Genomic DNA, 16,469 nt, shown 5'->3' with positions numbered 1-16,469 from the left:
TCTTTTTGTTTCATTTTTTTCTTCCATTTTTATTGCTTTATTAACTTACTTAGAATGCTTATTATGATACTTAAGCTACTGAAATAGATATGGTCAGAAGTGAAGCCTCAATCCTTCATGTCAACTTCAAACCCCACTAAAGACCTTTCAAAATGGATTTGCAATATGTATCTCTCCACATATTCACCCCTTCCTCCTAAACACACACAGACTTGTACTTTGAGGGGGAGGTTTTGATCTATAACAAGGTAGGCTTCCTTTCAGCTGTTCCAGCACACATAGAATTCCAAAGAATGTTCAGTCTGTCTTTTCATTTGGATTTAAATAATAATGTAACCCCATGAGGGGGTTCCTGGTCTCTCCACCATGCTCTGACCTCTTTCAGGGCATCAGCCTTTCTCTTTGGGCTCTCCTGGTGTCTCCCATGCAGATTTCTACAGTTTGAGATGAAAATGCTGCCTGGACCAGTTCCTCACTGTTTTTCTTCCCCTCCTCAGTTCTTTTCCCTTTTATTCTTCGCCTAGGGCTCAGAGAACCTCTTCTTTGAAGGGCCAGCATAAATATGTTAGGCTTTGCGGACCAGTCTCTGTTGAACTCTGTTGGACAGTAGAGGCAATGTGTAAATGGATGTGGGTAGGTGTCTGTGTTCCAATAAGCCTTACTTACAGACACTGAAATTTGAATTTGATTCCTTTTTGTCCCCCAACCATTCAATAAAGTGAAAATTGTTCTTAGCCTGTGGGCTATACAAAATTAAGCAGTGGTCCAGTTTGGCCTAAGGAACATATGTACCAACCTCTGCCCTCCCCCAAACTTCAGGGCATGGATCCGCAGATTCTGGTGTCTGAAGAGGGAAAGCAGTAGGGCTCTCACATTGCTCTGGTCTTTGGATAAGTATCTCAGATGCAACAAACAAAAAGTAAGATTCAATCTTCTGATCTTTCTGCTCTCCTGTGTTTTTCTTACAGCACTAAGGAGTATTTCCTTCCAGTCTTGATTTAAAATATCATTGTTTATTTTATTCTACTTTACTCCATATAATTAGTTTCTTGAAAATAAGGGCTTTTAAAACCCTATTGTGTCTGCATCATGCATCCAAATGCCTGGTACAAATTCAGTCCTCAAATATTTTGAAAGGAATCGATCATAAGTATTCCTATCAACCCTTTATTCTCAACCAACACTCTTTATCTGCGCTCTATCCTTTTCTACTCCTTTCTACTATTCCCCCTATACATTAGCAAATAGGAAGCAATACATAAACTAGATCTCTCCCTGGCAACGCATGGCACAAATATGTGCACCTGCTATCTTGGGATGAACCCAATGTGGTGAATTTGTGTGGGCTTTCTAAAGTGTTCAACAGTCACAGCGACTTATAAGAAGATGACAACAAGATTCTGCCTGTGCTTTGGTTGGGTATATCCTACATCTGTGATTGAGTCTAGCATTGCTCTGACCCGCCCCCCATCTCTGCTTGCCCTGCCTTTCTTGAAAGCAGATGTGGAATTCACAGTAGACAAGGAGTCTTTCTTTATATGATTAATGTCAGAGTTTTAATGACCATGGAGAAATGAACATCGATCAGAATGGCAGCAGAGAATGGACTGGTCAGATAGAAATTTGCCCTGAAGTGCTTAAAGATATCTTTGACTCTGGAATCCAAGCTAACATATCGGGGTCTTCGCTTACAAATCTCTCCATGGTCAAAAAATAAAACGTCTAACAAGCCTAAAGTATACTCAGTAGCCATATTAAAGTTCTCATAAATCATTTATGAGATGCAAAGTAAACATGCCTGGCTTTTTGTATTTTACTTCCTTGGCAGAAAGCACATTTCAGCTGGCCTCACGTCAGCATGAGTATTTCCCCCCAAACATTCAAACTACTCCTTCTAATGTGATCTTTTATTTTACTTTTTTGAAATGAATACTTGACTTTCTGTCCTCTGAACAGTCAACCATGTGGCCCATATGGGCAGTTCCAAAATGCAGGCCGCCCTTCCTGACAGAGTGATGTCCTATTGCTGGCAAGCCGGAGAGTAAGCACATGCTATATTTATCTAGACAGGGCCCTTCCTGGACTCAGTTGTAAGGAATCATGGACCTATCTGTTTCACTTCTGTTGCCATAATACATTTAAAAGTGAGTGTTGGCAAAAAACAGCAATGCTTGCTTTTTTATGGCTCATGAGCTAAGAATGATTTTAAGATTTGAAAATTATTTTCAAAAATCAAAAGAAGAATATTTAGTAATCTGTGGAAATTACATAAAATTCAAATTTCAGTGTTCACAAATAAAGTGTTATTGGCTCAGAGCCACACCCATTTGCTGATGTGTTACCTGCGGTTGCTTTTGCCCTGGTAGAGCCCAGTCCTTCAACAAAGGTTTGCAAAGTCCTTCACAGAAAGAGTTTGCTGAGCCCTGGTTTAGTGCTTGGGGTTTGGGTCAGACTTCCTTGGTTTGAATTCTGGCTCTGCCTCTTACCGTGTGAAACTTGTAAGTTTTTCTTGTTTATAAAATATTTTCTGGTCTATAAAATATAGACCATTGTCTTGTGAGAAAAGAATTAAATGGGCTTTCTCAGGTTTCTCGATTCCTTCAACTGTTCCAGTTGGGAGAATTCTACTCCTTCCTGATCAAGTCCCAATATTCACTAAGATGCTTTGCTGTGTTTTGGATTTAACTGGTATTCGGATTCATTGAATAACAATGTATCAATCTTTTGGGTTTGGTTTCCTATCCGGTCAACTCTAACATGATAAAGAAATACTTTTAGCAACTCACAGAAAAGACACGTTTTTTTCTTTGTTGGCTGCGGGTGGGAATTCCAAAGTTTGAGCATGTATTCGGTAGTTTTAAAACATCTTGTGCATTCAGAACATGTATTCTGTAGTTTTAAGACATCGTGTGCATTCAGAAGCAACCGTCTGGGCCTGTGGTCTTGGCATTCCTCCCCCTGAGCAGTGAACTGCCCAGTTCCTGAGCGTCCACCCACTGTAGGTGTGCTGTGTCCATGACCATAGGCACCGGTTTGATCAGGTTCACCAGTGCTCGTTGACCCTCCACCATCACAGACGGGAATCCCAGGTCCTGTGTCCATTTCAGGGTGATAATCATGCTTCCTTCATGGTGTTCTTCGGTATTAAGTTATCACTTACGGTTATTTGTTTGAACACAACAGAAATTCAGTCTGGTAAAAGAACATTTGTTGGAAGGATGCTGCATGGCAAACCAAACTGAAGGGAAGAATAAAGAGCTGCCTACCAGGCCTGAAGAAGGAGCCAGGGAAGTTGTGTGGATTTCAGAACACAGAGCTCTTTTCAAGATGTTGGTTTCATGACTCACCCCCATTACTGTTGCTTCTATGACTTTGCAAGAGATTGGGGGGTCTGTGAGAGCAAATCTGATGGGCCACCCATGGGCTCAGAAGGGTGGGTCTTGTCACTGAAATCTCTCCAGATTCACACTGAGTGCTGGAATGCCAAGTGGTCTCAAATAAGGGATGTCAGCCTCCCTCCAGCCTTTAAAATTTTTTTTTTTCTTTTTGGTGGTGGTTGTGGTGGGGAATGGTGGTGGTGGGGAAGGTAGATATTATTTAGATATTCTCTAAATTTCAGTTTCCTAAACTATAGAATATGGATAATAATATTCATTTTGCTCTGTTGTAAAGAGTAAAGGTAATAATATAGAGAAAGTGGTCTGTACCATGCTTGGCACATAGTGAACATGCAGTTATTTCCTGATTATTGTTCTCTGCATCAATTCCCTTATACCACATTTTCCCATCAAAATCTGTGCTCTCAGCACCAGGGGCTCATAATCTAGAATTTCATTTCACTTTCTAGCCATTAGCCCAGCAGAAATGGCACTCAAAGGGAGTAGATCAATGAAATAGTTCAGTGTTCTATAAACAAATTATTTAGGTTACTGTCAAGGCTGTCTATACTTCAAGTACAGGTAGATAGCTATTTCCTGACCAATTTCTATATTAGATTGAAATCTCTCTTAAGTCAAGGCTGAGTCTTCTTTATTTTTTTAAGCATAACCATTACTCACTGAGCATCTAGCTCAGGTAAAGCTTACTTGCCTGTGGGATGGGGAAGAAGGTGTACAAAGGGAATTCTGTGTTAGTAAGAGTGAGGACATTGTACCTTCATTACAGAACAATTTCAATGTGGGAGGAAGGGTGTTAATCTAAAGCAGCTGGAAGGCAGCTGACTCTGGGGAGTGTTTCTGGGGGGTGTTACTGGGCCTTAGAGACTGTAAAAGATTACTGTAATGTCCCAGGGTTCTATTTGAATACAATGTTGTTGAGAAGATGCTATTCTGCTGTGTTTGTTGACATAAAGGAGCTTAAGAGTTTTACTACTATAGCTTCAGTGTATTTACCAGCCAAATTGTGAGTGGAAAAACAAAAGGATGCCCAATTAGTTGACTATCTATGCATTTTACAATACAAAGATTTCTCATGTCTGCAAGTCTTGAAGTTAGCCCCCATCCAATGAGTCACTTTAGATAATAAGATAAGTGGTAAACACATATGCCGGCAAAGATACATGTCTAGGCTTCTCCTCCATATTCATTCCCAGGGATGTTGGCTCTAAAAAAACATCAATAGTGACAGTTAAAGATAAAATTCAATATCCGGTGAACTATTTTTTCAAAAATGAGGCCAAAATAAAGATATTTTTAGACAAAGACAAGCAAAGGAAATAAAACCCAAAAACCCTAAAGGAGGCTATTACTAATAGTTCCTCATTAATGAAAGGCTAAAAAATATATTTCAGAAAGAAAAAAATATGAGTCCAGAGGGAGCACCTGAGATACAAGAAGGAATGGGAATAAATAATATGGTGCACTTCTTGGTAAGTGTAAGCAAACACTGACTGCATAAACAATTAAAATCTAATTTACAGGTACATAACATCAATGTAGAAATAAAATTCTCAAATACATAACATGTAAGTCACAAAGCATGTGATCAAGTTTGAAGTGTTCTAAGTTCATATGTTGCTCAAAATTAAGGTAAAAATATTGAGTAACTTCTAGTTTTTAAAGTTACAGATGTATATTGGTTATTTACAAGACACCAGTAACAGAATAGACAACCAAAACGTAATTTTCAAATTGGAATAGGCAAAGAGTGAATGAAATGAGAGAGAAAAAAACAACAGCAAAGGCAAAAAAAAAAAAAAAAAAGGCAAGACATGGGGGGCAAAAACTGAAAAGCTTTGAATAAAGAAAAAATACAAAACAAGGGGGTAAAAATCAATCCAAATGTATCATTAATCAAAACCAACTTTAGTAGACTGTAATATATAGTTAAAAGACAAATACTATCACACTGGTTGAACAAGCCGATGATAAGCATCAATGCAGCAGCTTCAGATATGGGCTTTTGTTCTTAACATTTATTTATCTTTTGAGAGACAGAGAGAGCATGAACAGGAGAGGGCTAGAGAGAGAGAGAGAGAGGGAAATGCAGAATTGGAAGCAGGCTTCAGCCCCAAGCTGTCAGCACAGATCCTGATGAGGAGCTCGAACTCATGAACCGTGAGATCATGACCTGAGTTGTAGTCAGATGCTTAACAGACTCAGCCACCCAGGCACCCCAGATATGGACTACTGATAACAAATACATATCAGTGCAGCAGATGATTCAGATATGGACTATTTATGAGTCCTCATAAAATATGAAAGAATGGAAAAAATTATACTAGACATGTATGAACTGGAATAGCCAGGTTACTATTGGATAAGAGCTGCTTTTAAGACAAACGACATTTGGGAGATCACTGTATAATGCCTACTGAAAAAAGATTCAAAAGTTGATGGAACTACAAAGTAGACAAAACAACAACCATCCTAGTGGGAGCCTTTCAGACTACTGTGTCCAATATTTGTAGACAAGGCAGACAAATACTCACTAGGTATATAGAGTATTATCAGGATCTAACGGACACGTATGGAACACTTCCCCCAGCCATTGGAGGACATACCGAGGATCTATAAACATTAACTAGTTTTTAGACATAAGGCAATCCTCAACAAAAATTAAAATGAGTGTCATTGAGACCACATTGTGTAAACAGAATGCAATTAAGTTAGAAATGGTAACACAAAATACAACTTGAAGATGCAGTGTAGGTTGAGAAATATATATATTTAAAAATATTTTAATGTTTATTTATTTTTGAGAGAGAGAATCAGACCATGAAGGGGAGAAGGGCAGAGGAAGAGGGAGACACAGAATCCAAAGCAGGCTCTGAGCTGTTAGCACATACCCCAATGTGCGGCTCGAACTCATGAGCCGTGAGACCATGACCTGAGCTGAAGTTGGACGCTTAACCCACTAACCACCCAGGTGGCCCAAGGTTGAGACATCTAAAAATGCACTCTGAAACCTTTCATGAATTAAAGAAGCAACCAAAATGGAAATTAGAAATTATGTGAAACTGACACTTAATGAAATTGCTGTTCTTAGAAATTGGTGGACAGTTGATATTCAATGCCTGCTGGTGATGCTATATAGAAATGGGGTCCCAAAGATGTCAGAACTTTTGAGTTTTTTGAAAGGATCCTGGGAACCTGGGATTTTTAATGGGGGAATTCTGATATTTACAACACTGTGTGGGTTCTCTTCAACCCCCTACTGAAACACTGGCAGGCTTGTAGGTCATCTGTTTGCCCTACTCTGTGTGGGAAGTGGGAAGTCACTGAAAATTTATTGAACTGGAGAATGACCTGATCACACTGGTCTGATTCAAAACACTCAGGAGCTAGTAATATTATTTATATATTATTTCATATATATAAGCATGTTATCATATATTATATATAATATATAACATATTTTACATAAATTAAATATATTATAAAACTTTATATAAAATACATACATATAAATGATTAATCAATCATTGAGGATCAATCCCTCACTGCCACAGTTGACATAAGGCAGCTATCAGTTGATTGTGGCACTTTGTCACTTTTGGGTGCACAGAATCCCTGTGGATTCTGTAGCCCAGGAAAATGACAAATTCCCCTCATCCTAGGTCTCTGGTGATCGCTGTGACCATTGCTCCTTTGCTTTGGTCTGTTGGATTTTGACATGTAGTAAGCATCTAGCAATTGGTTGTTGCCATGATTATTATTTATGAGCCTTATTAGCAAAACAGATTTCATAAAACCAACATTGTGGTGCAGGTCTGAGGTTGTTCAACACTTAGGATGGGGGTCATGACTCAGCATAGAACTCTTTTTGAGTCTGTTAAATGAATGAATCAAGAAGCCAAGAAGTCGGCCAGCTCGATGGAAGTCCTGGGCTGGGCAGGCTTTTTTAACATGGGAACCTCGAGCTTCAGCAGAGGAGGCAGAGAAGGAAAGGGGCCGTGTATAGGTGGGTAAGGTGCACGAAGATGGGGCGTTCATCTTCCTGAGCCCTCCTGTCGATGAGATTTCAGTTTATAATATCATCTCAGAACAGATTTCCCTAGTCAGCCTGTTACTTCCATCACATAACCTATTCCAATGTTTTGGAAGGGATTTGTTACAATCTGACATTTTCTTGTTTATCATTTTATTTCCTACTGAGTGTGCTTTGCTGGATTAAAGATAAATGTCTGTCTCCTCCACTGCTAAGTCTCCAGAACCTAGAGCGGGCCCTACACACACAGGTCCTCCAAAAATATTTGTTGGCTGAGTAAGTGTATACTTTGTAAATTTGCCTAAGCCCACTTTTGCTTTCATTTATGTACATTGGGAAAAAGAGAGTCCACTAATATCTGGATTCTGGCAAGATAAGAAATGCAAGTAAGGACACTTTAGCAATTGCATTTATAATACCCATTTTTCCCCCTATAAATTCATCTAGGCCTTGAAAAAGATTAAGATGGAGGGATTCTTTTTGGAAGTCTCTCATTTGATGGAAGCCATCATCTCTACAGAACAGCACTTATTTCATAAGGCAGAGGAACTTCTAGATGTAAAAGGTGGCATAGACTGCAAACCAAATTCAACAAAATTTGGAGATAGGCAAGTCTCTAATCAGGAATTCTTCCTTTGGGCTCAAATTAGAGGAGAATTGCTAACAATGTCATTTCTTCCAGTTGATTTTGCAGCTGAAACAAAACTTTCACTCTTGCCCAAACCCTAATATGCAGAAACGTGGTGTTAAGGCAGTTTTGACAGGAAAGGAAGCTAATTGTCCTCATTTCATGATGAAACTATTAATGTTGTTAGGAGTACCATATTCTGCTGTTCATAGAAGTCTTGATTTCATGTGCATTTAACATTCCAAAGTGTTTTTACCTTTCTGTTTCATTTCATCCCTGCAGTATTCCTAGGTGTAAGTTATCAGTCCCATATTTAGAGCTATCCATATTTGAGCTATATACATATTTGAGCTATAACTCAAAATGATTACACACTTTCCCAGGGGGCATTAACTACTTATCAAAAGACTTGGATTTTAATCTTGGCTTTGCTGTATGTAATGTCCCATGCTCTTATTTCCATCTGTGTTCAGTCTCAAAGCTAACTCTCTCCTAAGAAGTTGGAAGCATCCCCAAATCAGAGCAATTAAAATATGGATTTAGGGAATGAGAGGAAATACGCTTGGATTACTTGCTCAAAAACGCCTACATTTTACAATTATCCAGTCATGTACTGATTATTGCTGACAACATTATATGCAATAATGAGCAAATTCTATTTTTTATGTGGCATTATAGATAATAGTTATGGGGGGATAATAATGATACCTTATATTGTATTGTGCTTTTATCTTCCCAAAGGACCTTAAAATCTATTATTTCATTGTATCCTTACAAATGATGCCTTAAATGCTTATAAGATGGCATTGGTAGCGGGTTCTAGAGTCAGGTAACTCTTAATAATGTTTGCAAACTACAGCAGAGAACCCATGCAGTGTGCACCATAAAAAGAAAAAGTTGCCCTTAAAAATACCTGATAGCAAATTAGAAGTAGAGAAAGAAAAATCATACACGTTTAAACACCCAGCTATCTAATTCCCTTGGGATTTCAGACTCCGTTCATAACAGTGAATATTTTGGCATTACTAAAACTGCAAGCTGTATTCATTATACTAGAGAGTGAAATGTCAGTGAGCATTTTTGCGTTCACTTGTTGCTGGGATTAAGACCACATTAGTAATTAGCTATAACTCATTTGCTTCAGTAATTACCCACAATTATTCATAATCTCATGGGTAATGGAGCACACAACACAGTTGGCACATGCTGCCTTTTGGGCACTGACCTCTTGGGTGAGAGGTCATCCCAGGCATGAGGAAGGGTGGGCTTTGAGCAGAGTCAGTCGGTCTGGTAGACAACACGTGCAACTAATTTACCAGAGACATGAAAAAGGACATTGTGCATGCAGGGAAAGCTTTATAAATTTCTATTTAAGTGAAGAACAGAGACAATTTTTGGCTCGTTTGTTGTTTGAAAAGAATGCTCTGGAAAACAATATGGCAGGCTTTCCTGGGAGTAAGAGTCTAGAAGAGAAATCACACGTCTGTTCCGGGTATAAAACTACATGGGAAAGGGGAATGTGACTGAGGCAGGGTTTCCTGAGATGGAAAGGAGGAGTCTCAGTTCACAGCCTTTCAGAAGCAAACAATACTCAAGCCTCACGTTACCTCATTTGGTACGAATCTCTCCCTGGCAGGGTGGTTGGTTGGAGCAATGGGTTTCCAGTAATTATGTCACAGGGAGACAGGTTCAAGATGTTAGTTTTTCTTTTTTTCCTTTCTTTTTTTTTTAGTGAGAAAATGAATTACTCCTGAATTAATTTTTGTAGCTCAGATTTATATTGTATTCTGTATCATAATTGTTAATCTACTATACATCAACTGGGCAAGTTATTTAGCCTTTCTGAACCTCAGTTTCCTTTTCTATAAAGTGGATCAATTAATAAGTACTACTTCGTTGGGTTGTTGTGAAGATTCAAGAACTAATATTAAAGCTTTTACCATAGCACTTGGTATTAAGTACACCATATATCTTTGTTGTTATTATCGCAGCCATGCCTTATAAAGTCACACATGTTGTATGTTCTACACAAACTCCCTGTGGTTTTGTCATCTCCATTTGACAAATGAGAAAACTGAGCCCCAGGAAAGGTATATGCTGTTCTGAAGTTAACACAATTAGTAGGGTAACCCATAATTCAGAACCCTGATTGACTATCCTCCATTCAGAAGGCTCATCGATGTGAGAGCACCATATATACTTCATCGTAGCCAAAGCACTAGACTTTCTCCATATGTAATTGTCAATGATGCAATTTCCTTCTCTTTAGCTCCTTCAACTCTTCCCACAACTCCTTACTACGAGCTACTCTTCTTTTAAGTTAGTGGAACAGTCTGGTAGGCAGAATGATGGTCCATGAAGATACCCATGTCTTAATCCCTAGAACCTGTGATTATGTTAGGTTACATGGAGGATAGAATTAAAGTTGCTCATCAGCTGACTTTAAAATAGGGAGGTTATCCTGGATTATTTGGGCAAACCCAATGTAATAACAAGGATGCTTAAATGTGGAAAAGGGAAGCAGAAGAGAGTCAGAGAAAGACAATGAAGAGGTTGAGTGATGTCATATGAGCAGGATTCCCATTTTTTGCTGGCTTTGAAGGATGAAGAAGGGACCATGAGCCAAGAAATACAGGCAGTGTCTAGAAACTGAGAAAGGCAAAGAAATGGATTCTCTCTTAAAGCGCCCAGAACCACTAAAGTGGTTCCCAATTTTGTGGATGAGAAAAACAAGGTTCAGATTCCAAAGTCCTGCAGCTACGATGTGACAGAGCCAGGAGTCAAGCTCAACCCGTTTGATTCTAGAGCCTGAGCTTTAAGGCTCTTCATTAAAGTGACGTCTACCAAAGATGGTTGTTCCTCTGAGCTGCTGTACAGAACTATCTTCTCTACAGAGGAGTTATATCACGGAAAGAATAACTTGGCCTTTTAGAGTCAGTTTTACTCAGTATTCTGCTTTTCATTAGTTTGAGGTTGAGTTTCTTCTTCTTTAAAATTCAAATGACTCCCCCTCAATCCCTCACCCCAACCCAGATTGTTGTATGAATTGAAGGTGATGTGTATCATTTTCAACATGATAACCAACTTAGTTGATGGTCACAATTCATACTTTCTTGAGGTCAAATAGTTATTAAATCTATATGATTATTTATGTAATTGTTTTAAAGTCCCCACAGAGTTCTAGCTCTCACTCCTGATCATTTTGTATTTTGGAACCTATGACTACTGCTTTAATGTTAGTGGTTGTGATTTTGATTTCATTATTTCTACTCATAAGTGTTGAGTAGTTAAAATGGATAGGTGGTCATTCTTGCTGTAGTACCAGTTTCAGGGATAATCAATTCATCATTTCTGTCCTCAGGAAGCCTAACTTTACATGGAGTGGGCTTGGGACTGTGGCTAAACCAAATGCATAACAGACTCATACAATGTCATCAAGGGTTATGGTAGAAACGTACAAAGTGATACGGAGTGTCTGACAACGGGAAGAACAATTTTACTGGGGTGGTCCTGGAGAGATTTCATAAGGGAGTTAGTCCTTGGGCTGAGCACTGATAGTTTTATAGTGCTTTCAAAAGCAGAGGTGGTTCAAGAGGGCATGGAGCAGAAGAAGCAACATGAGGGGCACCTGCTTGGCTCAAATTGTTAAGTATCTGACTTCAGCTCAGGTCATGATCTCATGGTCTGTGAGTTCGAGCGCCCCCCGCCCCCCATCAGTCTCTGTGCTAATAGCCCAGAGCCTGGAGCCTGCTTCAGATTATGTGTCCCCCCACTCCTCTGCTACTTTCCTGCTCATGTTCTGTCTCCCTCTCCCTCTCCAAAATAAATAAACTTTAAAAAAATTAAAAAAAAAAAAGAAGAAGAAGCAACATGATCCAAAGTATGGGAGGAATCAAAAGTCCTTTGGGTTGACTGGAGATGAGAGTCAAGTTCTGAAGCAGGAAGATGTAAGACTGAGGAGGAGTCAAGCCTTGAATAACAAGGCTTGATAGGTGCTTCCAGAAGCACCCCTGGTTGGGAAGTGTAGGATGCACTGGCATGGTGGAGGGAGGTAGGATTGGGCAGTTGGGGGAAGAATCAACTGGAGGCCAGTCAGGATGCCTCTGCTTCGCTGCACGCCAGTGTCTCTCATCCTTTTTCTCATTATCATTTCCCTAAGAAGCTTTTAAACATTCCTTCTAATTGCCAACTCCAGACATTTTTAATTCAGATATACTATATGTGTGTTTATATACTGTATATATATTTGTACTTTAAACATAAAAAGAGACTTTAAAAAATTACTCTCCCATCTCGCCCAAATCCAATTTTCACCCTCTTAGGGTGGGTCCTGTTGGGAACGTAGAGTATAGTAGAGGTAAGGAGAATCTGAATTAGTTAGGTGATACGTTGGAGCATGGAAAGTGGGCAGAAAAGGGAAGGCTTTGAGGAAATACAGGTGACAACTCATGTAGAAGATGTGGAGAGAAGACAGAGGAGCCTCGACCATCCTTCTGAGAAGAGGGCACTCTTACACAGACAGGGTCAGCTTCCCTCTCTCTACACTTTTCTTCAATGTATCAGCCTTCCTTCTTAGAATGCTGTGTTTGGTCCTCACCTCAGCTTGAGGGCTGAGAAGGCAATTCCCCAGAGAATCTACAGAGCTCCAGTGTTCTGATTTTGTAGGGAGGAATGGCTGTCCCTGTCCCACATACCTGCCTCACAGATTCTGCCTCATTTTGTGTCATGGTCTAGATCAATGTCCCATAGGAGTACTTCCTGAGACAACTGGTCAGAGTTCAGTTTTCTTTCAAGCCCAGAGGGAAGTTCACTTTGAACTAGTTAATTTTTATACCAGGAATGGTGCCAATCCTCATGCCACGGGAGGAAGTATTGTGGCTACTTCTCATGGGTCCTGCCTGTGTTGCAGTGTGGATGGCTAAATGATACCATTACCATACTACCCTTGCTCTAGAATGCTCTTGGAACATTGAAGGTGACCACACTAATAAAAATAGAGTGTTGGGATGGAGAACACCAGTATGTGGGGCTCAATTACTTGGATTGAGAGAGAGAGGCAGCAGATTGTTTTCTATTTGTGTTTTTTTTCTTTATTCATAGTTGAAGTTGCCACCCTGGTAGGTATATTGGTTTGGTTGTAGGATGGTTAGTTGGGAAGTGTTCTGAATGATAGGACAATTGTTAGTGTGGGAGTAATTGCACTATAAATCTGCACATTTTGAATGTAGCTTTAATTATACTTGAATGCAGGTTGTCTCTTTCTTGTACATTTTGTCAACAGCTGATTGACCTCATCCTTCACATATATGATATTGGGTATTTCAATTGTTTTGTCAGTGAGAAGAAATGTGGTGTACAAGAAGTTTGTTAGACTGTGTGTCAAAAGATTTGATTCCTCATTTTGGCTTTGTCCCTTACCAGCTGTATGATTTTTCATAAGACACACATTTCCTCACATTTACACAAGACTCTAAGACTTATCTACCTGCCTGATGTGATTGTGGTAGGTCTTAACTGATAGAGGTTGTGGTATTAAGGGAAACTTTTCTTGCTGATTCAGTGTCCTCAACGGCCCCCCAAACCAAAAGCACGTAGGACCAAATCAGCTCTCTGGAGCATGCTAAAGGGTTGGGCAGGCAGCTTCAGAATGCATAAGGGAAGGCTAGAGGACTGAAGAAAGAATTCAACAGGGAATACTTCTTTGGTGAGAGTTGTTGACAGGGTGGGAGAAATGCCCACCATGGTGAAGGCAGGAGGTCCTGCCAGTGAAGAGGCACTCAGGAAAACCATCTGGAAAGCTTGACTTCTACCCTTTAAAGTTTGGAGGTTTGAGACTATCACTTGATTTACCAAAGAGAACCTCTAGAAAGCTTGACTTTCACCTTTTGGAGTATGGGGGGATGGGACATCAGAAAAATATGAATGACATAGTATTAGATTATTTGATTTACTCAAGAGAATGATCTAGACAGCTTTACTTCTACCATTTAGAGCTTAAGGGTTTGAGACTATCATGTGATTTACTCAAGGGAACCAACTAGAAAGCTGGACTCCTACTCTTTGTAGTTTGAAAGTTTGGGAATATTACTTGATTTATACTTAAAAAAAATGACATGCTCTGGCTGAAGCTGCCTTAGTGACAGAGAAAGGAGACAGGGCTGCAGTGGGAGGGATCTGCACTCCCACTGAAGGTACAAAGCTGCATGCTTCTTTGGGCCAGTTGAGGAGCCTGTTGAAAGTACTGGCTCTGAGGAAGTGAGCATGGATGGCTGTATGCCACAGGCTAAGAGAGGCACATAAAAGAGGCAACTTGCTTGGGTTATGCTCATGTTATGGCCCCCAACCAGTGAACAGCACCTCTTTCACTCTCAAAGATGAATGTCCCAGTTCAGATAATTTATATAACAGCTACTCCAGGTGTACCTAGCAGTTCAGGAAAGAAACTTCAGAGATCAGAGCATTACAAACTGGGGGTTCCCACTGAGTGATCTCAGGGCATAAGAGTCAATATTTGGACATCAGGTACCTTAGAGGACCTAGTGCCCGATAACAGATGTTCTTGTGAGGGAAAGATGAAGAGGACCATAAAATCTTACATCTGAATCAATCAAGGTTTCACCAGAAAAATAGTACCAGCAGGAGATAGTGAGTAAGAGATTTCTTGCAAGAAATTGGTTTACTGATTATGGGGACAGGCTGGGCAAGTTGGAACCCTCGAAGGGCAGACCATCAGGAAGGGCAGGTAGGGGCTAAAACTGCAGACTACAGGTACAATTTCTCTGCTGAAAAGCCTCAGTGCTGCTTGTCAAGCTTTCAACTGATTGTGCCAGGCCCACCCAGACTATCTAGGATAATCTCCCTTAGTTAAAGTCAACCCATATGGCCTTGTAGTCACATCTACAAAATGCCTGCCCAGCAGCACTTAGATTAGTGTTTGACTGACTAACACAGGACTGGAGTCTAGCCAAGCTGACACATGAAACTGACCCATCACCCAAACCAGGGCGCTTTTCAGAGTGAAAAGTCCTGCTAAAAATAAGTGAAAGTGTGTAAGTTTTGGAGACATTTTCCTTACTGATCAACAGTACAAATTAGTTTTATTAGACCTCAAATTAGTTCTATTAAAAATTATTTTAGATCCTTTTGTAGTTCATAAGTGTGATGATTGAGTGTTCACGCCATTGTGTGACATGTGCCACTCTTAAGCCTTATTACGATGCGGGCACATTACCCATCTGATGTGAACTTGGACAAAAATTATTTTAAACATAAAACTTTTTTTTCACAGTAAAGTAAATGTAACCTAGCCATGTGTCTATTAATTATCTGAAAGTTAAAGAAAACAAAAACAGAATAATTTATCTGGATACATGTGTACATACTTTTATCAGCTTTTTAAATATTTCATTTCTGATACTGTGTTATTCATATTTTTCTGAAGAATGAAGTTTTTGAAACAGTATCATTATTTAAATTTTTTAATAGCACTACCTGCAGTCTTTCTCAATGCTGAAGTTAAATGTTGAAAGTGATGACACTTTCAAGTGATACTTCTTTGACACCATAATTTTTTTGATTGAGAAAATGCTCTGACTACTTCAGGCAGGAAGTGGTAAGTGCACAGAAAATTCACTAAATGGAAGACAATCTGAATTCTAGCTTTTAAAATATTTAAATTTGAGAATATTTGCAAATTATCAAACTATTTTCAGAGGAGCACATTTCTTCAATTAATATTTTATGAGACAAAGCTTATAAAATGAATGGCTTCTATTTATGATTCATGTAAATGTTTCGCCAACTTATTGATGTAAAAATTTGAGGCATTCTCAATTTCTTTCTATTCTGATAAAGAATAGAAACTCATCTATTTAAAAATAGAAGCTTCATCAAAATATACTTCTTACATGTTGAGAAATCCAAAATACAATTATAGAAATTGCTCAATTTGTATACTATTTGAGCTCTTTTAATTTGTTTAGTAGCTTTTTAAATTTTTATTTAATTTTTAAAAATGTTTAGTGTTTGTTTATTTTTGAGACAGAGAGAGACACAGCATGAGCAAGGGAGGGGCAGAGAGAGAGATGGAGACATAGAATGTGAAGCAGGCTTCAGGCTCTGAGCTCTGAGTGTGATGCGGGGCCCAAACTCACAAATCATGAGATCAGGACAGGAGCTGAAGTTGGATGCTTAACTGACTGAGCCACCCAGGTGCCCCTGTTTAGTTGCTTTTTTGCCTTTACAGTGATAAATGTTACTGGCTGCCTGTTTGCAAAATTTTCTTCAATGATTATAATTTCTTAAAAACTTTAAATGCTGAAGCTTTTGGTTTTATACTTATTGAATAGTTTTAAGAAAAATCCTCACCTGTTTGTTTATTTATTTTGTTTTTTATTTGAGAGAGAGAGAGATA

General features: G+C 39.2%; 1 non-coding gene across 1 annotated transcript; it reads left to right on the top strand.

Annotated features, from left to right (window-relative positions):
• Window positions 1-15,193: 15,193 nt before the first annotated feature.
• LOC115277184 lies at window positions 15,194-15,297 on the top strand. Its single transcript, XR_003902289.1, has one exon. It is a non-coding gene; the product is annotated as a small nucleolar RNA U13 (small nucleolar RNA).
• The last annotated feature ends 1,172 nt before the right edge of the window (window positions 15,298-16,469 follow it).

Source organism: Suricata suricatta, chromosome 13 (genome assembly GCF_006229205.1).
Source record: "Suricata suricatta isolate VVHF042 chromosome 13, meerkat_22Aug2017_6uvM2_HiC, whole genome shotgun sequence".
Taxonomy (NCBI): domain Eukaryota; kingdom Metazoa; phylum Chordata; class Mammalia; order Carnivora; family Herpestidae; genus Suricata; species Suricata suricatta.
This window is presented reverse-complemented; position numbering and strand designations above follow the sequence as displayed.